Here is a 22965-nt window from a genome sequence, read left to right as displayed (position 1 = left end):
GGGCAAAGGTTAAATATATTATCATTTATTTATCAAAATACGGTATAGTATGCTATATGGTGACAGTTACAATATGTTGCCTCTTGAAGACATCTTCTGCGTAACACAACAAACAAAAAAAAAGTTTCATATTCCTACAGTTGCTTTGTCCTGCTTTTGTGCAACAGGTCTCTGCCAGTCACCTGAACCGGAAGGAAGTGTTTTAACCATTTTAGTACAGTCTGGCTGTTGGTTGCACATAACTCCATAACCCAACGACAAAATGGTGGTTTGTGAGAATGCTGAGTGGCTAGTAACTCTGGGAAGCCACTAGCCACAGTGGCCGCTGAGCAAAAAAGTTAATGCCAAAGCTTGCTCATAACATCTTAACTTAAAAGAAGACATTTTCATTCAGAAGGTATTTTGCCAGACTGAAATTAATTGATAATGTACTATTAATAAGGCATGATTTGTTTTAAATTATTTAGCTCACCTAAGTCTATGTTGGTAGCAAGCTGTAACTTTGAGCTCCTTACCAAAGTAAATTAGACTACCAGAGATCAACACACAGTTTAATTATGAATTAATGAATAGAATAAATTGTGTTATTTTTCATTACCTTTCTAATTGACGATCTGTTTTCGTGTGATGTAGCACAAATGAACAGTTCTTTTGTGTGAACTGACTGAATAAAACTACTTCATGGACTGATTTGTTCCTCAGTCGGTTCAGTTGAGTTGAAGGTGCCAGCCGGGAGTGGAGCTGCGATGATGCAGCAAACGTGTGGGCGGCGGGGAACTGTTGACACCTGAGTGAACGCAACTCGAGATTCGTTCAGTACAAGTGAACGGCAGCATCCCTCAGTGAAGCACTCCGTCCTGAATCATTGCAACCGCTTCCTCTTTGCGGCGTCACACTTTCAATGGCATCGGTTTCGCCAAGCGAATGACTTATGTGGAGACGCGCCGCATGAAAACAAACATGCAAAACCATTATTTTAACAGATTACACATTAAGTAATAAGAGGAGGGAAGGCAGAAGCGCAAGTGAGACTCACCAGTGCACGGCAAGCTACAGCAGAAACATGAGGATGCGTGTGGGGGGGTCAATGAGGAAATGGAAGTGTGCAAGGAAGGCCTCAAGTCTGTCTGACTCTATATTACAGCGGCAGTCTTTTTTTTTTTTTTTACCCTCCCACAGTTCTTAGTTTACAGAATTTGGTAAATTCCTCTTTATAACAGAATGAGGACTTGCATTTTAATGCATGAAAACAACTTAGTCTCTTAAGACTTCAGCGTCCCTCATCGTGCTACGGCGTGAACGTGAATGCTACTCAAACTTTTACAACCTGAAAAACAAGTGGATCAAAATTTTTCATCCCTGAAAAAAGGCCAGAAAAGGGGCAGATCTCGAACATATACCGGTTCTTCTGCCTCTGGTTAGCTAATCGTAGATCTCAGCTTTGACCCAATGAACACATCACATTCAAAATCACGTTTGGGTCAAAGTCAAGACAAGTCGTCTTAAATGGAGCAATTGTACGTTGGCTGCCAGTTCAAAATTCGTCAAGACAAGTTTGTGTCGTTACCACCCATGTTTGTATTCTTTTTGCAAGAGAACTGAATGAGCAGGCAGCTCGTTGCAGGTGTGCCGATGATTTTTCTTCTGTCGGTTTTGCCTCAAGGCATCTGGAAACAGAGCGAGTGCGTGTCCTGTGAAACTCAGGAAGCAAGTTCAGCAAACAAAGCTTTGGGTTTGCTCTCAAGGTCATGTAGTCGAGAATAACTTGGAGGCTTTGTGCTAATACCTTGGTCGTTATTTTGGATACTTACATATACATTCTGTACAACAAAGTGGTTCATATTCATCTGGGGGTATTGCATCGTCCCTTGTAAACACATTTTTACTGTGACAATTTTGATAAAAAGTACATGATCTACTTTAACTATATATTCATCAAAGGAATCTACTCATCATTGTATACAAACAGTCTTTTCAATGTGCCTAATATTTATGTAAGAAATGTGTTTGGCCTGCGTATATATTCGGTAAAGTTTCAGTTCTCGAACTTCCCCGTTTTTGAATGAAAATTTCGAGATTTTTTTCCTTCTGTTATTGTACATTAAGCATACATTTTAAGCAAAAAAAATAAATGCATTTCTTAAATTATTTTATTATTCATAGTATTTAAACTATGCATGTATTTCTAGTATGGAGTTTATTATCAATGCTTTAAAAAGCTCAATTTTTTAAACTTGGAACGCATTATTTCTTTTTCCATTCATTGTAATGGGAAACATTGATTCGGTTTTCGAACAAATCACTTCTCGAGCGGTTTTCTGGAACGGATTCGTGACAATGCCATTCCACTATTGGTCGGGATCTGATGTGCTTCTAGGTCTCAACCAACTTTCAGTGGATTAAAACCTTTTTTGAAGGTTGATGTTTTGATGTCTTGATGTTTATTTTTCCTCCCATGGACATTGACGTTCCCACACGAGCGGAGAGCACAATCGAATCGAATATCTGCATCCCTTGCAGAACCTACATTGTCCCAGATTATCGCACGACTAGTCACTTTAAACTGGATACATTCCCTGAAGTCTGGAACATTGCTTTTTGTACCTGAGTGTAAAATAATTTGACTGCCTTTCCCGAAAACCATGACAGTGGGATATTTCATTCTCCTTACAACAGACCTCTCATGAATGATTTATGCATTATATTTTGCAACACCTGAGCAAACAACTGCTGGCTGGCCAATATAGCCAGCAACATTTTCTCGGAGTGATACTCGAGGCTTATTAGCAGCATGGGTTACAGCGATATGGACTGGCTTTCAGAGTCAATAGTCATTAAAATTAAGGGTTGTGGTCGACTGGCCCAGATCAGCGGTAACACGCCTGTCAGATGACTCCCAACCTGTACTCAAACATACACACACCACACATGCGCCCACAAATGTCATGAAATGCATTATGTTTGGAATACATTTGCAGACAATCACAAACAAACTCGTGATACTGCACAAGCTGAACCAAGTGAAGTGAACCTACATGCCTTACAGGCATTTGTCTGATAATGGTCTCGGGGCGTCCTTTGCATAGTTACACACACACACACACACACACATACATACACAGATAATGGGATCTAATTTAGGTTCCTCATATCTGCAAAGTCCTCCCGAGGACTAGACCTCATTGGGAATATATTGGTGACCTACATACTAGGAACTCAGTCACACCAGTACATGCTCTTCGGCGTTGGGTTCACTTAGACAGCATTGTGGGGCATCTGTATATCATCTTAAAAAAGGCAGGGGTTCATTCATTTATGAAGGTATGACTCAATCATATACACAGAACCCTGTAAACACATTATTTTCGCTGTAAAGACACCCAATCAGATAATCCTAAACAAATATGCAGGAAAAGAAACATCTACAACAAAATGCAAAGCATTTCCAAGAAAGCTGAAAGGACCACCAACAAAGATAAGTCACAAATATTCAACGAATAAGATTGTTTTTTTTTTTTTTTAAATCACACTTCAAATTCGATGAAGTCTCAGAACCATGACGCATCAATGGTGTCCTGGAAACAAAACCTGGTTTGTGTGTGGTTTACATTAGTGGGATGACTTTACTTTTTGAATAGGCAACATCATTGAATTGTCACCGGGCATTTGTTCGCAACTTGGGTCAGCTGAAGCTTCTGCCTAGAAATCTCTAAACGAGTTTCACTGATTAAATGCATGCGTTTAAAGCTGAAAATACAAACATGTGGAATTATAGGGAGTCACATGCTTCGAGAACAAAATTCCACTATCAGCAGATTAAAAGGCCACTTTTATGAAGAAAATATAAAATTACATTTCGATAATGATGTATGCCAAGAAGAAATTCATTATCTAAGCATGTGATGTGAGCAAGTGTGCTTATTGTGGCTCTGTCATAAATCAGACAAAAAAAAAAAAAAAAAAAAAAAAGGGTGAAAATGTCCAGTGCAAAGTCACAAATCAAATCCCCCCTGGAAATACTTTGACTCCCATACGGTTTAAAATCCCCCATGATGGGGAACCTTTGCAAATGCAGTCCCGTTTCGAGATGGTTTTAAGGATGAGACAGGATAAAATAGGTTGAAGGAATGGAAGGGAAATTCATTTGTTTATATACAACAGCATAACAAATAAGCAGCAAAATGATTATAAACCGCATAAATAAAGGGAAAGGTATACCAAGTATAATGTCTGAGGACTTGCATTTTAATGAGATGTAGCAGTAACTGGGGAAACAACACGTTTGGTGAACATATTCTTACAGTTTTTATTATTTTTTTGAAATTACATTTTAAGATAATTTCTTTTCACTAAACAGCAACAATGTGTAAAAATATACCTTTGCTGGGGAGGGGGCAATCCTACCTTAAAATCTTTGGTGAAATTAATGTACAGCTGAAACACAAATACATTATGTTTTAAAGTGAATATCATCCGCACACTGTTGGATTAAAGAAAGATGGGAGCTAAAGACAAGACAACGAGGCACGCCCCGACCACGCAGCAGCGGCTGGAGGGAGCCGATTGGTAGACAAAAGGAACAAGGCTGATGAGAAGTGGTGGAAAAGAAAACCGAACAAGCAAGAAAAGACATGAACATGAGACACAGACTCAAAAGAAGATCTAATGGAAATAAGAACAACACAGATCACGTCCGAGGCATACCGTTATCTTCATGTATCCACACCCTAACACGTAAATTTGAGTGACAAAAGTCATTTCAATAAAGGTCTTAACAGATGTGACAAATGCCAGTTCACATGCTTCTTTTTTGGAACTTTTCAAATACATTATTGCTCAGCCACCTTTTTTTTTGCATCAAGGGCAAAGATAATGAGGTTTCTTTTCGGCATATCAAATGATATGACCTGTGTCATTTGCCTAATAAGAATGTGACTTTCTCAATAGCTCCCAAGTTAAGGACCATTTGCTTAAACATTACTTGTAATCCGTTCATTTCGCGATTTCTGTATTTCCAGACGACCCGCTGTCTGTAAGTCACCGGGACAATACTGCATGAAGCCAATCTGTCAAAGGCATTTGGAATTTTTGCAAGAGCGCAGCTAAAAAAAATTATATTCAAGCCGTGAGCGAGATGAATGGCAGTGAGAATGTGCACCTTTCAAAGACTTTTGACCAAATCATATGCTGTCTGTCACTGGTAAGCTTTCCGAGGCCTGCACTTTTCATCAAAGCTCTTGATGGCTACCTTTCACGAATGACGAATACACCCTCAAAAGCTTCCCTCCCTCCCTCCCTCCCTCCTTTCCAATCCCAAATCCCTTTTTTCTTCTTGCCTCCAATGTTGACAAGCCTCTCTATCGTGCCTCTCCTTCCCCCTCCCCAAATCCTTCCATACCCGTTGTCATTAATCCCCACCACCGCCACCCTCCACCCACTTTCCCCCTAAATCAAACCCTCAAATCCCGCCCCGCCCGCCTTCCTGGCCCCGCCCCCATTCTATGCATGTGTAACTCCGGTACTGTCAAGGTGGATGAAACGAGAGGAACTCAAATTTATCGCAGGCATAACCCGCATAAATCCACTGTTCCTCTTCCCATGGGGCAAAAGGTTGATGTTACTGGCATATTTTTGTTCAGGTTTATTTGCATATTTGTTTTGCTCTTGTTTTTTTTTGATGAATTATTTACAGCGGATGGAAATGACAGCGGAGATCACTGATGATGGCTGTCGCGAGCCTTTCTCCTCTCTGTAATTATTCTCTTTTCCCCCCTCGATATTCAATCAATTTTTCTCCTTCCCCCCTCGCATTCCGTTTTTCGACAGCAGTCAAGAAGCAGATGAAAACATTTTAGCATCACAGATGGAACCTTTCCACTGTTTGTGGGAACGTGGCTTCCTTTGTTGTTGTAATAATTGCAGAGCAGGAAAACGTGGTTGAAGGAGAGGAAGGAAAGAGTAGCGATCAAATGGAAAAATACTAAAACACTATCCACACACCCCAAACAAAACACAATTCAAACATACACCATTCTTTGCTATTCAGCTAATCAAGAAACAACAACAGTGATCCAATATAATAAATAATAAATGTATTATAAAAGCAAATTGCTATTTACTCAAGTTCCAAGAAAGCTATTCGTCATCTTTGATTAAAAGTTCATTGCACGTATATTGAGCTTTCCAAGATTTTAATCCTGCCCTGTGGTGGTTTGTACACACAAAACAGTGTCAGAAGGGTAATCACAAGTGAGCTCAACCCATGTTGGAGATTTGACAATAAGTCTCAGAAATTAGTCACCGCGCACACACGCACACAAACACAAACACAAACACACACATTGTCCCTGCATTGCCCTATCCAGGAATAACAATGCATAATTCATGTCCTGAAGTCTCGTCTGCAGACAAAAGTCAGCGTTGCATCAATTATTTACTAAAAACAGCTCACATGATGAATCCTTCAATAAACAGCATCTAGTGAGAGCTGTACCTCGTTCTGCGTTTTACGTTTGTGTTTTCGGCATCCATTTAAGCGGGCTCAATAGCAGAAATGAGGATGTAGTAGTTGAGATGTAGAAAACCAATTGAAGGTGTGAAGGGGGAAAAATGGCCGAAGGATAAAGTCATTTTTGTGAAGGTAAGAATTATTGAGAGGTCCTGGCACCACCAGCTAAATAATGCCAATGCAGGGGCATACTTAAAGTTTTGTACCACTACCCATCCATCCATTCTCTGAACCGTTTCGGGTTGCGGATGATGCCTCTCCCAAACTCACTTTGGACGAGAGGCGGGAATCTGGAGTTTTGCAACACAACCAAAATGTAAATAAAGAAAATCAGATGACTTGATTGACAAAAGAAAAAAGGAGTTGTGCGCTACCCCGTGACGTTGTTTCTGCGGTGTGAGGACGTGTGCACTCAGGCTCAGCCACAATGGAACAGAAAAGGGTCTTCCCCAAAAAGTTCCAACAAGGCTGGATGCGTACAGTTGTCCACGTGTCTTGGTTTGCTGTGCAGCATTATGATTTTTCTTCAAGCGCACACTTGAAGTCCTGAGAAAATAGCCCTCATCAGTATCTCACCTTCATTGGGCCGAGTCTCAGGGTTTGACACCTTTCTGTCTTGATGTTTTTCTTGGTGATGTAAGATTTTCTTGCAGCTGTTCAGCCATGGCCATGAACGTCCTGGCACAAAGTTTTCACGGTGATGTTAACGCCAGAGGAGGTTTGGAACGTTGTATTTCTCGAGTCAGCAGAGCGTTGGGGACTTTTACGCACCATGTGTTCCACATTCAAGGACCAAACTCTGCGACTATGTGATGTGGTCTATCGCTTTGGAGTTGAATGACTGTTTTTCCAAACATTGATTATCAAGACAACTTACAGCTGACCATAGAAAATCTGGAAGGCCAAAATGTAATGCACCAACTTTCACCCCTGCTTGATTTTACTGAACTACAGAACAAACGATCCTTCACATGCAGTATACTGCACCTGAATAGACTGAAATTGAACTTGATTCTCAAGTTGCATTTGCAATAGACGAGAGACACACATTGATTGATTTTGAAGTCCGTTTCACATTTTTTGACTCTGTATTTACAGCAGGAGAGTCTATCATCAACTGATTTATAAGTTGGAAAGTGTAACCTGTAAAATCCGCTCTATTCCATATAACTTAAGTTTATCATTTATTCCATAATACTCGGAATTTCCATTTTCTTGAATTCCCTTCCCAATCCATCAGTTAATGAACATGTGAGGTATATTCGATTCACACCCGATTGTGTTTACTTTTAATGGTAGACCACTTGAGGTGTAGTGGTGGAGTCAATGTCTTGCTCAAGGGCACATCGACAGTAGCTAAGTGGCAGACGAGCATCTCTCCAGAAATGCGCCTTTGTGTTTTCAGAAACAATTTTCAAACCAAAATTGTCTTTATGTCTCTTCACCTCTATGAAAGGGGGCTGTGACTTTGCAACAATAAGAAAATGGGGGTCCCAGAGTGACAATTGAGAACCACTGCTCCAGGGGTTCCAGTGTTGTGTGGTCGAGGTGGATGGAATGGTGTTCTCCATGCCGATGCCAGGCTGAAACTGAAGTGAGTCCATTGAGGAGTCCATTTATGGAGTCCCGGTAGGCAAGGACCGAGCACTATAGGGTCTTCATCAGATGACAGATCAGCACCACTGACCTATAGTTTGTTGAGATCCATAGGGTGTCGTGTCTTTGCTAAGAAAACCAAACAGTAGGTTTTCCACAGCCGAGGGCCTCGATCCAGCTTCAGGGTCGGGTTTTGGTTGAGTAATGAAAAATAAAAATCAAATCCGGTAATGCAAATGTTAGATAATTAATGTGTTCTGATAAAAAGAATGAAATAATCAGAGCATGGTGGATGTTGGAGGAACATCAAACCCAAAGTTGGAGTTTGGCAGATTTAGCCCAGAAGGGTCGGGGGCCTTATGTATTTGGGATGACTGCCCTGTGAAATAATAATGAATAGCAAGCCGGGAAGGGGATTAGAAGATTTTTGTTCAACACTGTACCTGACACTTTATGGGTGCCCACCCATGTTTTTTACAGCATGACCAGCAGTCCTGCATTAATACTGCAAGATTTTCTGAAAACTGATTTTCTGGTTTAGTAGGCCGGGGAAGAATTCCAGTTAAATGTATCGGAGAATGGCACCCAGTTTGCCGCTAGTGCTTCTTGACACAGCTTGTCAAATCTTTAAAAGTACATCTCAGATCAATTCCAATCGTGGACTGTAAGTGGCTCAAGGAAAGAAAGCAACAATTTTATAATTGCATTGACATTATCATTAAAAGTAAAAATAAACTATAGCCTGTAGTGCGGAAAGAAATAAAATTGAACAAAAGTGTTTGGACTCAAGACTTGTACTATTTTTTAAAAGGCTGCCGCTTTTCTTGAAATGCTACTTTGTCATCTTCAATGGCTTTTGCTCACAATAGTGAGTAACTACACGATATACAATGTGAGCATACACGCACCATATACGCTGGCACTTTTTTTTTTTTTTCAGGATACATGCATCCATATTACTGCACAGTACAAAATTGTTTTGTAGGATTTTTTTCATGGCCAAACATGCCCAATGCAGTACAAAATTATTCTGTGTGTGCATATATTTGAAAGTTTCACATTTTTGATTGAAACCACGTGCAGTACTCATCAAAGGAGAGCCACTCCCGTGACCTGCGAGGCATTAGTGTACTTCCTAGTTCTGGGTCCACCGGCAAAGGCGAATGGCTTGTAAAATAAAATGTTACAGTTGCAAAAGTAGCACATTTCTTACTCCAGAGACTCGCTCGATGCAAAATACAGAAGACAAAAACAAAAAGACAGAACTCATCATCACATGGCTGCCACTTCAATGCCTCAAGTTCAACATGGCTGCGATGTCGTCATTTATTGAGGCACATGATTCCAGATCAATCTCAAGTTTTAGCTAACATGAGCGTTTGTATTTCTGTAACTACTGTCCCTTAGACTGACGAAAGACCTTAAATTTAGTCGAGCGCTGATGATGCTCAAGCATGAAATATTAAGCAAAGCAAAGCAAATTTATTTGTATAGCGCAGTTCATACACAAGGTAACTCGATGTGCTTTACATGATTAAAGGCATTTAAAAAGAAAGACAAAACATTTAAAATGGGATAAAAACAATAAAAATGACAAACAAAATTAAAAAAGAAAACAAGAACAAAAAAGACAATTAAAACCGCATGTAATATGATCAAAAAGTATTACAAGCGTGTTTAAATATTTACGAACCACGGAGTATGTCGCTCAAATAGACTGATTCCATTCGTAAAAGTACACACAATTGCAGCACCTTTGTATTAACGTTCGGTTTAAAAGTATATATATATATATATATATTGTTACGGCTCTAATATACAGTATTAAAATAGGCCACTGAGCTAATGTTACATGGGGGACAGGAACTCATCTCGGACCGAAAACCAAAGCGCCAGCGTATGTCATTTTATATAAGGATGTAAGGTGTGGCCTTTTTATGTGATGAGATCCCCTCCTCTCTGTCCACCTCGAAACCCTTTAACAGTCTTCCATTCAGGAGGCTTATTTTATTAATTCACTGTTTCCTCTATTACAGGCTGCCTTCTCTGCAGTCCACATTGTGAGAAGACCACCTCACAGGGATTTTCTCCTTCACCAGGTAACCACAAAGGAAGGAAAGAAGCACATTATCCACATGGACAACAACCCCCCCCCCCCACCCCTCCACCCCAACGCACACACTCACTCCACGTTTTGGACTTCACAATGCTGACCACCTGCACAGCGGCCATCACACACACACACACACACACAGGCACAGATGCACACGCAGGCACCCGAATACACAGAATTATCGTTATGAGGTGTTATACACCAGTGACCACCAACACGAGGTCTCAGTGTTCTCTAATCCACGCCGGGACTGAATAGGCCGCTCCATGCAATTGGAGGATTACACTGACGGATTAATGGGCGTTTTAATTTGAGTCATTGTAAATGCCTCGGTAATGAGGGAAGGCGCACAGAGGAATAGCACTGCCTCTATACAATAGCAGTAAATATGTAACAAATGTCCATTTAATCTCATGCATTTACTGTAATGTCATCAGACCTGTACAGTGTGGCATTGCTCGTACAAGTATTGTTCAGAAAGCCGACTGATACTTTTGTTGATCTAAATGGATTTTGGACTGGGGAAAAAGTAACCAGATAGTAATTAGAACAACTAATTTCTCTGTTCCGCTGTTGCGTGGAAAAATGTATAACAACCACATGACTTTTTTAAGTTAGTTATAGCACAACAATAACAGAGCTTAGTTAAAGTGACAAATACAGGTGAGATTGAATCATTCTGAAGACAAATGAAAACCACCCATTTGTGGAAAAAAAGCAACGACAGTTGTAAACATAAAATGTGAAGTGCGATGAAATATTTATTGGATTCCCGAGTAACAACCGCCCTCTGAGGAAAACCGTAACAACAACGCGGTACCCGACACAATTGATTTTGACATCCGTGCTTTGTTCAAAGTCACTTTGGATTGGCTCACCTTCCACACAAATGAGGATAAGCAGTACAGAAAAGGGATGTCTTGTTTTACATGCATGTTGTGCTTATTTTTTCTCAGACTCGAAAAGTCACATCAGTTGAAGCCATAAAATTTCTGTTTTGGAGGTGGTTGTTGTAATTGTCAAGTATGTTTAGCATCAGACTTAGAGAGTGTCAAATCTCTAAGATTATCTGATATACAGTAGGTAAGAATCAATCGTTACAAAAGATAGAAAATGGTGCTTTGGGCTTTCGCAACCTGAGAGAAAAATAAATGATGAAAATAGAGAGATAAGGTATTATATTGTTGTATTTCCCTTTGAGTGCATTACAATATATATATATATATATTTTTTTTTTTTACATTACATCCTTGAATCCGCCTTCTGTTGCATTTACTTCACGCGTCTCACGTGTGCTGGAGCAAATCGCGGCTGACTTTGGGCAAGAGGCGCGGTAAACCGCGAACTGGTCATCGGGCAATTGGAGGGCATCAAACGGGCAGGACAAACATCCGTTCGCACTCACATTCAGACCTCAGGACGATGTTGTGTCGTCATTTAACCAGACATGCGAGTTCTGGAACGTGGGAGGCGGGGATGGAGCCAAACCGAGTATCTGGAGCATCCACGCACAGGAAAAACATGAAAACTCTAGACAGGAGGGCCCCACCGTGCTGTCCTTCATGTCAAATCAAAAAGCAAAACTGAATCTTTTGCTAGAGCGCCGTTCGTAGCTATCAGCCTTTCAATACACACTTTGCAAACGGCAAAACAGTGCGATGCATGTAGCAAAAGCTCTTAAGCTTTTGAGTTGGTCTGGCCCTTTTGATGTGATGCTGCATTCAAATAAAACTGCAGAAAACGAGAGCTGCAAATTGGCATGCGCTTCAAAATTGGGACATCCTGACTGGAATGGAGATGCTTTTTGCAGATAAAATGACACTGCAATTACTGTATTATGATAAACACACACACACATTTGAGTAGCATGAAGGAAATTAGGAGTACAGTAAATTGTCCCATGCTGACAGGAGCACATTAATTGTGTTGGCGGTATTGTCAGAGCACGGCCGGGTGACAGACATGCGCGATGGCCGACAGCCGTTTGGAGGAAGTCTTTTAAATTGAAATGCTCTTCAAGTGTGAATGTAGTCACCTGGGCTAATCGGGTCCCAGCATTTGTGTGGTGTGAGCGGCAGGCAGTTCTGCATTTACCCATAATCCCCTCTGGGCCCGTCTGTTTCATTTCCCGGGTCTCGCCCCCTTGATTTGTGGTACCAGGTACACTGTCAGGTTTGTTGACTGATAAAGAATAATTACGGACAGGAAAATGTGCTACAGCTGGAATTTTGTTATCATTATTACTGTTGTACGGTGGTGACATGTGATTGCGCTCTTGGCGGAACCAAAAGCCATTTAAATTCATTTGGGTACATTTTCTCAATGTTGTTCTTGGTTTAAATTCAGGTCTTTGGATCGGCATGTGTTGCCAGTTAGTGTCTAAAGCAGGGCTCAGCAACCTTTTTTGAGACTTCGTGAGCACCCATCGTACGAAGGGCTACGTGACCTGTTTGCGGCAAATTTCAGACTCAGTTCATTCCACGTTCATAAAATATTTTTGTTGTTAATGACATTACAGGTATTTTAAAATTTCAATTCACGTAAGCAAGTCAGATTCAGAATTTAAAGCATAAATAAATCACTAACAATAAGTATAATACGTAACAATTTGTGGCCTATGGTATTTTTAGAACATACCTCGCAGGCGCCTTATATGGTCCTCGTGGGGTACCATTCGCCCACGGGCACCGCGTTGGTGACCCCTGGTCTAAAGTATCTAATGTCCTTCGGTCTACCTGTTCAGAAATCTGGCATGGAATCCCGGCACGGGAGCCCTTGCTGCTTTTTCCTGCCACACTCTTATATCCTGAAATCAAAACCAAACATCGGGTTATTCACACTGCCCCCCACCCATCCACCCCTCAAACACACGCAAACACAAACACATGCGTACACAAATAACCCCTCTCCCCTCTTTCCATGTTTGGCTTCCTTCCAGGACAACAGCCATGCAGTCAATTTATTAACTTTTAAAAGGCTTTTCATGGACAAGTGCAGTTTGAATCGGTGAAAAATCTTGCATTAACCTTCCTCTGGTGAATTAAGGGGGCTTAATTATAAATTCTTCTTAACGCATGTTAAGTAGCACCTTTTTCTATGACTTATTTGTAAAAAGAAGTCATAGGTTCAGATTTTGTTTTTCACTATGTTGTGCTGCAAGGCCATTAACACAACAAATGTACTCAAAATGAAACCAGAATATATTCATGCTATTGAAGACAAAAAAAAAAAAAAAAATATTGCTTATACATTTTTTTTTTAAACCAGGAACACAGTTGAAGGGTGAACGCAATGAATGGATTTAGGCGGGTTTAATTAGGATTCTTTGCTGACGCCTCACAGAACGCCCCGCCCACTAAAACAACTCCAAAATATGTAAGAAAGAGCACAGTATTTGCTTTTCATGCGTGAAATTAAACTTGAGCGCATGTGAGTCTGAAATCTGTGAATGCCACGAATTCACGACTTATCCAAACACTTTTTAGTGCTCGGTAGAAGGAGCTCAACAAGGCTGCGCTGTGTTCATCGTTCACCTGTGCAAATGTTGGCAAGTAAACACGCACTAGTTTCATGTGGTGAGCCGCTTCCTCGTTCGGGCACGTCTGCTCGCGAGAAATAAGACGTTTCCTGTACGCTGAAGAAACCATATGCCTAACTGTAAGGTACTGTAAGGCTTTCCAGATGGTAGATAGTTTCATCTTCAATATAATTTATTTCATCGTCCCGTACTCAAGAAGACTTGACTTTGACATTAGATGAGACACGACTGACTTATCAGTGGCGTTCCTTTTCATAGTAGTTATTTGCCTACTAACATTGTAAGTACCCGAGGTTGTAGGACTTCAATCGGATTTTCAAGATGAAATACAACTATTACTACTCACACAAAACTTGAGATCAAACTGCCGCCATACAGGATCGCAGTCGTTTAGAATGCAAACAAATCAGACGTGGAACCGATTGTGGTTGACGTCTTTGCGTATTCAACTATTCACTTGAACCTTGGAATGAAGGCACTTCCAGACATTTAAGATCTTGTTTTTCACCAAGATTTGAACACAGTTTTTTTTTTTTTGTTTTTGTCACAAACACGGTGATGTGTTTTTTGAACAAAAAAAGATGTTTTTCTGTTCAAAAATGATCTTCCTTCAGTGACAGCGGATCCTTGCATATTCACTGTTCAGGTCGACGTCTTATTTTAATCAGTGTTGACGCGAAATAAGTCGTTGAAGTTCTTGTTAAGATTTGGAATTTTTGCAGAATCCTCAATGGACAGGCTTCTCTAAACTTGGCTAGTTGGTGTGTTGGGCCTCCGCTGACTGCTATTATTATTCTTATTATTATTTCTCGTCGACACGTCCAAAAGGAGATCGAGCCTTGCAGGCCATTTCACCCAAACCAGTTCAGGGTGTACCCTGCCTCCTGCCCGTTGACAGCTGGCATAGGCTCCAGCACGCCCCACGGCCCTCGTGAAGATAAACGGCTGAGAAAATGGATGGATGAATGTGAAATGAGACGTTCCATTTCTGTGGAAATATTTCAAAAGCAATGAAAAAAAAACACACATTTGTTTGGGCATGGATTATGATTAGCCTTTATTATTTTGATCAGATTTTTCATGGACTGTATCACGGGTATAATGTTTGCGATTTTGCATTTTAACCATGTGACGTACTCAGCAAGAAGTGGGATAAAAATAAAACGTACGTACTTGGCACCCACCTGTTTTAAAAATGAACATTTTCCGAATACTGTTCAAACGCACATCATAGAGCTCATCCAAGGAAAATTACAAGTGCTTAACATCACTTTATCACATCATTTGCTCAACTTTTAATGAATGGAGTCTGTCTGACAGTTTATTTTGTCAGCTGACAGCTCCAGATCCAAACCACAGTGTCGCAACATGAATACTGGATAACGCAAAGAACGCTCATAAAATACTAATTCATCAGAGTTAAAAGTATAAGCGCACTTTTCCTCCCACCATGAAGTGCTTCATTAATTATAAACAATTGATCAAATATTCACAGCATCTAAATATTAAAGCGGTATCAACATTTAAAGTGACTGAGTTCATGGCTCATGAATGCATAATACAAAATCCTCAAGAATGTATCATGAATCAACGATATAAGTGGATGTGTTCTGCTTTGACAGGAGCACTTATATAATAAAAATATCAGTCATCAAACTGTAAACACCGTTGCACACTTGCAGTTTGGCCTAAAGCAAAAGTCTTCAGTTTAACTTCTGAGGAGTCCGCTTGCAAAGGTTTTCTCAAGGCGAAGGTCCAAATCTCAAAAAATGTTTTGATTTGCGTTGCCAACTGGTCAAACAAAATCAAAAAAGCAAAAACTTATGATTTTGCAAACACGCATTTTGTTCTCCATGAACATTTGCAGAAGCAGTGCAATGCAGAACATGAATATTATTATGGTTTCTAAACTCTGAAACCAGTTGACATTTCAATAAAAGGAAGACCAATAATTTAAATATTCCATTAACTGGCACCGACATCTCCGATGCTCTAATGAGAGCATCGACTCAATTGGAAAAGTTCTGGTAGTCTTAGAAGATGTTTCGTCTCTCCTCTGAGCAGGCTTCATCAGTTCTGGCAACAAGGCTTAGCCGGGACTGACTCGCTCGCCCCCGAGGGTAGTTTCATATTCATTCGCTCTTTGTTAGGCTGGAAACGAGCGAGTGATTAGTCAAATGGCGCTCATCTTATTTTGCATCTTCTGGCATCCTCGTCGGGTCAAATTATCTGCGTTGCGTCTGGAGGAGAAGCTTAACGTTGCCGCTGTTTATTAAAGCCGTGCTCTCGCTTCTCAAATAAGATACGAGACACGAAAGTTTTCCGTTCGCTTCTGAAAGAATCAAAACGAAGACACCTCTGGCGTCATTTTCTGAGTAAACCTTCAGAATTTTTGAAGCAGCCGGACCGTGCCATCACTGCAGTGAATCTTTTTTCGCCAAACCAATTGATTTGGCTCATTTTAGTAACGTGACCGCAGCAAGAGCTACAGTCTGACTAAACATAGCTTGGGTGACCGTCTTGTGACGGCGGCCAATGTGAGCGTGTGTTGTATGTAGAATGTGCGCACGTTTAACAGCACAGAGTTGAGGTCATGGAAATTTAACTGCGGAGGCCTGTGGATTAGCCAGGACATGCTTCCCATCTGCCTGGAATTTTTCTTTATCTCTCACACACACGCACGCCTCCAATTACATTGGGGGGGGGGGCATGTTTGTTGACTGGATTGTAACGACTATTTGTCTGACCCAAGTCTTAACTTTAATCATCGTGATTACAGCGAATTTTGTGGCATTGTAATCTGCGACTCCGAAGCCAGGCCTCAAAAATCACCTTTTATGAATGTGTAACACTTTTTCAGACATCACACTTTTTTTTTTTGTTGTTGTCATTTTTTTCTTCTGCACCTCCCCCCTCACCTCTCCCCCAGGTTGCCGCTTTGTGTCACTAAATTGGCAAATGTTGTTTGTGACCCTTCAGCTGATTGTAAATGCACAAAAGCGAAAGAGAGTGGCGCGGTCTGCCACGCCGCAAGAGTGCTGTCATATGTCAATTAGCATGCATTTGAATCATTTCCCAAGTAATTATACTCAAATAAAGTGACAGGCACCCAATTAATTTGCACGAATGGCTCAGTGGGAAGCGTCAGTCAGTCCTGATGCTGCCTTTCACCTCCTCTCTCTGCTTTCTTTTGCGGTTTTTGGGTCGTGCTCCACACTCAGTGCACTCGCTTGCTGGCTGTCAATCAAAATTCTGTTCTTCTCACCCTTCTTTTGCCTTTTTAATTTCCAGCATCACAAGTCATCAGAACATACATCCATTCATTTTCTTAGCTGCTTATCCTCACAAGGGTCGCTGGAGTGCTGGAGCGTATCCCAGCTGTCAACGGGCAGGAGGCGGGGTACACCCTGAACTGGTTGCCAGTCAATCGCAGGGCACATTGAGACAAACAGCCGCACTCACAATCACACCTAGGGGCAATTTAGAGTGTCCAATTAATGTTGTAATGAAACCGGAGTGCCCGGAGAAAACCCACGCAGGCACGGGGAGAACAGGCAAACTCCATACAGGCAGGTCTGGGATTGAACCTGGGACCTCAGAACTGCGAGGCCAATGCTTTCCAGCTGCTCCACCGTGCCGCCCGTCATCAGAAATATTTTGATAAAAAAACAAAAGAAAAATACCGTAAGTGATGAGATAGTAAGAGCGTTCTCAATTAAAAGAATCTACCATAAAGTCATTTTCAATACTGCTCGTCCTTTGTGGAAAACGCAAATACTTTTATACTTGCTCGGTGCTTCCAAATATGTGGGAAAATGCAAATACTTTGATACTGCCTCAGGACACACATACATCAGGAAAAAACGAGAGGGAGCCACGATGAAATGTGGTCATGCTGACTAAAACCTGCATGTAAGAGTTGACATGCTTGCCCTTTCGAGCCTGGCCTGTCATGAGATGTTGTTTTGTTCCATCTGGAAGTTGCTTTCTGTATTTCTTCTGCTCTCATTTTCTTTTTTATCCTTCATCACCCTACTTTGTCCGCCTCGCGCCACAGTAAGACACAACATGAACTCTTGACGGGAGCTGGGATTCTTGTTTTATTGCCAGTGTTCCCGTGAACGCCCTCGTGTACTATTTATTGCTCGGGTGGCTTTGATGCAGTTTTGAGCCATGCTTTCCAGTTTGCTGACTTCCAGTGCCATGTGTAAGCCACGTGTTTTTGCGTGTCAGCAACTCGAGCTTTAAGACGCTGCCGTCGGTGTGTAAAATTAATGTTTAAAGAGCTCGTGTAATATCTTTAGCTGTTCTGAATTGATTGTGTTTAACGTATTACTTTGCTTATAGTGGTTGTCATAGATATTTTCCAGACTGCAGCATGGAGCATTTTGTTAGCGCCCAGTTCATGTGTTCTTCACTTTTGAGTGTCAAATATTAAACAGAAGTTTGGAATTTTTTGCATTGACACTTGGACATTAGTAGCACCTGCTGAAACTGCCTCATAATAAAACATGTATTTATACAAGGTCTTTCACTGGCTTATTGTGTAAAAGTACCAGAGAGGCAGTGGCAGTCATAAAGGTCATAAGGTCAAGCCAGGTGCATACAGTACGCTTCAACCTCTTGGTCTTGGTATTTGTGACTTGCTTCTCTTATCACTTCCCTCCCCACCGTTATGCGTCTTTGGCCTTTGGCAGCTGATTACTTGAATAATTTACAACATGTAAACCTTCAGCAGCTGCAAGGGCTTCCGTGTGTCTTCCCATCGCTTTCTGTTGAGCCTGAGAAGATTTTTCTTCACCTTGTCACCTCGGCCTTCCTTTCTGTCATCTTCTTTTGGCGCTGGAGGCTAAGCTATCTCTCTCTTTCAAGTCCAAAAAGAAATCTCTCCCATCGCTGTGTTTCTTTGTCCTAGCTGGAAGGCATTTATTTTTTTTAATCATGATGATGGGTTTTAAATTCAGAAGCTCATATCTAACGGCGGCTAGACTGCTCATTCGTAAAGTTACCGTCTGGTTTCAAATGCCCACCGCCAAGGTGTAGTATTTCGGTGTAGTCATCGTGATAATTGTCCCTTTTGCCAATGGACCTCACGGACGACTGATTTTCTGTCACTCACCGCTTTAAATGCTTTAAGAAAAGACTTTCGCTGTCAAATAAGTGTTCTTTCTATTTCTTTGGTCCTAGTTTATACTCTAATCATGCACACTTTTTTTTTTTTCTCCATCAAAAGGTAATTTTTGGGTGAAGGAAAAAAAAAAGAGTGCTCCAAGTGAAAATTCTGTCAGCGGAAAAAAAAAAATGAAAAAGAGACAATGAAAGGAAGGCAATGGCCAATTCACTTTCAACTGTTTGAGCTCAATATTTGTATTAATCTTACTTGAAAGGTTTGCAGGAATGTCAAAGCACTTTAATTGCGATAAGGAATGTGCGTTCATTCTTAAACTCGTTTCTCCTGTTCGCTTTAATAGAGCCCATAAATATTGAGAAAGCCTCGCTTTTAATTGGAAATGAAATCATATTTTTCTCAGTGGCAAGTTTACAACATGAAGTAGGTTGCATCAGATCGCAGAAAGTGGACAAATTAGAGCAACACACATGCAAGATTTTGTTTGTATTGACAGTTATAGCTTCAGAATTTCAAATACGATTCAGGCTTCAGCGAATCACTTCTCCTCTTGACTTGGGACATTCTTGCGGCTTCATAAAAACAATGTTTTGAGGTGGAGAGGAAAGATATGCAATTATATTGTCATAAAAGAAGGCAAGCAAGTGCACAGATCTTACAATGCAAAGAACACGATGCCATAAAAAAAGTCCTTTTCATTTCAACTTAACTTGCTTTAAAATTGTGATCTGTAACTGTCTCATTTATCTTAATTATAACAGATTGACATAAATTTCCTAATTTTGCACTGCAACAGGATTTTTTTGTTATTTTTACCCCAGATTGTCATCATGGAGTGTGTTGTGTATTTTGAGGGAGGAAAAAAAAATCTTTGAATTTGCAAAAAACGATTATAGCCAAATAAAATGTGACACAAGTGGTGTAAATACTTTTTGATATCTGCATCATGTGGTTAATACGTTGAGCGTCTACCTGGTTTCAATGTGTGCACAAGCCTATTTTTTGGGGGGGGATTGTGTTAGTGGATGAGTTTGTCCATACTCACGTGTGGCATCACTGAAGTTGTTGAAGTGATTTAAACATGATAGTAGGGATATTTTCTGCACATTCTAATTTCCCGACTAATTTGTGGTTCATCAACCTCCACTGCAACGTGGTTTCAGCCTGACTTCTGTGAAAATTGTACTGTGTCACTCTGGCACATTTTCCGGTGTTTTGCACGATCACTTAGCTGTTGCCATGGTTCTCTTGTTAATTACACTTCGTTCTCCTCTCGTTATAAAAATACTTGCCAGAAGTGCAGCTAATGTACCGTCACGGAGGCGAAGATGAGTGATTTAGAGCAGTGGCTGTGCATTGTGTTTAGCCATGTTACGTAGCGAGCCGCGGCTAGTAGCTAGCTGGAATGGCGCAAGATCGCCTGAGAGTACCTGAGCAACGAAGAAAGCAGGCAGGATGGGAAACTGCTGGCAGCTTCTCCGTGATCAGAGATTCTTGAAGCTATTTTTACAATGGCGTAGATGCGGTGACATCATCGATAAACATTATATCGATTGTCCGATAGACTTCAAATCTACAACTTCAGCCGCCTATCAAATATATTACGAAGGAAGAAAAAAGGCTTAAGTTGGGTTGGTTCCCCTTCACCTCATCTTAATGCCGCATAACTTTGAGTACGTCTGGGTTTTTGGGGCTTGGCTGACACGAGCTGTTTGCTCACTGCAAGTTTAGCAGATGCTGCTCTGCGTCCACGTGTTTCCATGCCCATCTCTGATGGATTTATGATGATAATTTTGCCTGTGTGACCTGTTTGTCTCTCTTTCTGTTTTAGGTACAGGAAAACCTCATTACCCAGGTGTTCACCCCAACCACAGGAAATACTTGTCAGTGACGACTGTCTGCTGGCAAACATCGCCTGAGGGAGCAAAAGACAGGAAGGGAAGACAAGGGGCATATAGTCAAAGGGAGCAGAACATCTAGATGGCGGTAGATACCGCCCTCATGTTTTTTAGTTTCTGTGTCACAGACCGAAACCTTTGCCTGTGTGAGCCGGCAAGGTCACTGGGTTCCTCCACTCCTTCAGCAGTGGAGGGACTGAGGGAGAAGAGCAGAGAGGGAGGAGACATACAAGCTGTTGACAGGAATTTATGAGCTGAAGAGTGTCGGACTGGGAGCGCAACAACTTCTCCGTACGAGAAGCCTGTCTGTTCGTACAGCGCCAGAGAGATACTGACAAAAAAGTGGTGAGGGTGACCGGGCATAGTCGACAGAGATTGAGTCAGCAAAATAAAGTATAAAACAAAACGAGGTTCCTAATACGGTACATTAGTACCTTGACATACGAGTTTTTCAGGATATGAGCCGTCATTCGGACAATTGTTTTTGCTTCAATTGTGAGCTCAAACCTGAGCTGTGAGTGCTGTATGGTGGTCTTTATTTTAATTGTCTTACTGTGAAACCAAAGACACAATTAAGAATTACATGTTGTGTTTTTAAAACAACCAAACAATTTGGCCTGAAGAATGCCCTACTAGCTTGATGCTACAACCTAATGAAAAAAAGAAATCCAAACGCTAACAGTTAGCATCAACATTTGCTGTTTTCCAATCCTTTAAGCAACAGATATTTCAAAACAAATGACGTGACAACACATGAAAAGGTAACATTACATTTCCAAAAGCCACATATTCTTTATCCTCCTTGGAAAATGACCAATACTACAGAAACATACTGATTTGAAGTAGAATAAGTCTACTCACTGACTGTGTTATACAATAGCGCCTTCTGGTGGCCAAGGTTGGCACACCAGAAGGCTAAATTGGATTGCAGCAATCAGTCACGATACACAAGCTGTTTATTTTCCATTTCATCATGTTGCTGTTTTTTAAAGCACAATATTAAATAATGCAATTCCTCGTTATTAAAAATACAAATGGTAATCACTGCGTGTGCTGTAGTTTTTATTTTATGTTAAGTATCATCTAAGTCTAAGTTTTATGTTAAGTATCATCAATGTCATTTTTCCCTCCCTGAAGCCATTTTGAAAGCTTATTTAGAAAGAGAGAGAGAGAGAGAGAGAGAGAGAGAGAGAGAAGAGAGAGAGAGAGAGAGAGAGAGAGAGAGAGGGAGAAAGAAAACTTACAATGAGAGCCATTGATGTGTTCGCAGCGACAGAAAAGGCACAACTGAACGTTCTGAGGGCATGCAAAGACTGTTGGTGAAATCAAAGCATGCAGGTAATTTTTCTTTGTGATTTAAATTTTTAAAGCAAATGGTTCATCGACTTGTTCCACAATGCGTGTGATGTTTTTACCCTTAAATAAGTGCAGTCCTACTTTTGTTTCCCCATAACCCCCCACCCCCCAAGCCTCATTCCCGTCAGGATGTGTTTGAGTGCGCCAGCCGTTAAGCCAACAGAGGAAATGTGCAATAAAAATGAGATCAAACTTCAAGAGCGGTAACGACTGAGCTCAACCACTGACACCAGAGCAGTAACTGACACTCTCTGACACCGAGACTAAGTCACTAAAAACACAGCAAATAGCATTTGGGTCAGAATACAGTAGAACAGAAGAGCAAAAGTAGAACAAAAACAGACGAAGCAGAGTGTTCAGTACAGTGTATTCAGAAAACACAGATTAAAGACAGGGTAAGAACAAAAAGATTCCAAACTATCAGACATATTTTGTTTGAAGACACCTTTTCAATGACTAAAAATAGCAGCTGGTTCGGGCTTGTGTACGTGAATCTGTCACTACCACCTCTGAACATTCGCTTTCCTGCGATGAAAGACAAAAGCAAGCCTGACAGCAGCGAGTGCATGCCTAGCTTTTGTGTGCGTCTCTCAAAATAAACCCAAACAACAGAATTCACATTTCATGTAAGACCAAAAAAAAAAGAAAACTTCTTTCAAGTTTGTCATTACTGTATTGCGATGTAGAATGATGCAACATTTACATTAGCCAGAAAGTGTTTTGATGCTTGGATGAGTACAAAACAATTCTCTCAGTGAATCCCAACTCGTGTGCCCAGAGAGTTGGAGACGTCCAATGGGAAATAATCCAACTCATCTTTATTTGACC

At 40.9% G+C, this 22965-nt stretch overlaps 1 long non-coding RNA gene across 1 annotated transcript in view; it reads left to right on the top strand.

The window, feature by feature from the left end:
- The window catches only part of LOC133501175 (uncharacterized), a 92147-nt gene extending 70420 nt beyond the window's left edge, over window positions 1-21727 (top strand). The window contains exons 4-5 of the long non-coding RNA XR_009795121.1: window positions 10141-10203; window positions 20715-21727. This is a non-coding gene — a long non-coding RNA (uncharacterized LOC133501175). The remainder of the gene's footprint in view (window positions 1-10140; window positions 10204-20714) is intronic.
- The last annotated feature ends 1238 nt before the right edge of the window (window positions 21728-22965 follow it).

Source organism: Syngnathoides biaculeatus, chromosome 5 (assembly GCF_019802595.1).
Source record: "Syngnathoides biaculeatus isolate LvHL_M chromosome 5, ASM1980259v1, whole genome shotgun sequence".
Classification (NCBI taxonomy): Eukaryota; Metazoa; Chordata; class Actinopteri; order Syngnathiformes; family Syngnathidae; genus Syngnathoides; species Syngnathoides biaculeatus.
This window is presented reverse-complemented; position numbering and strand designations above follow the sequence as displayed.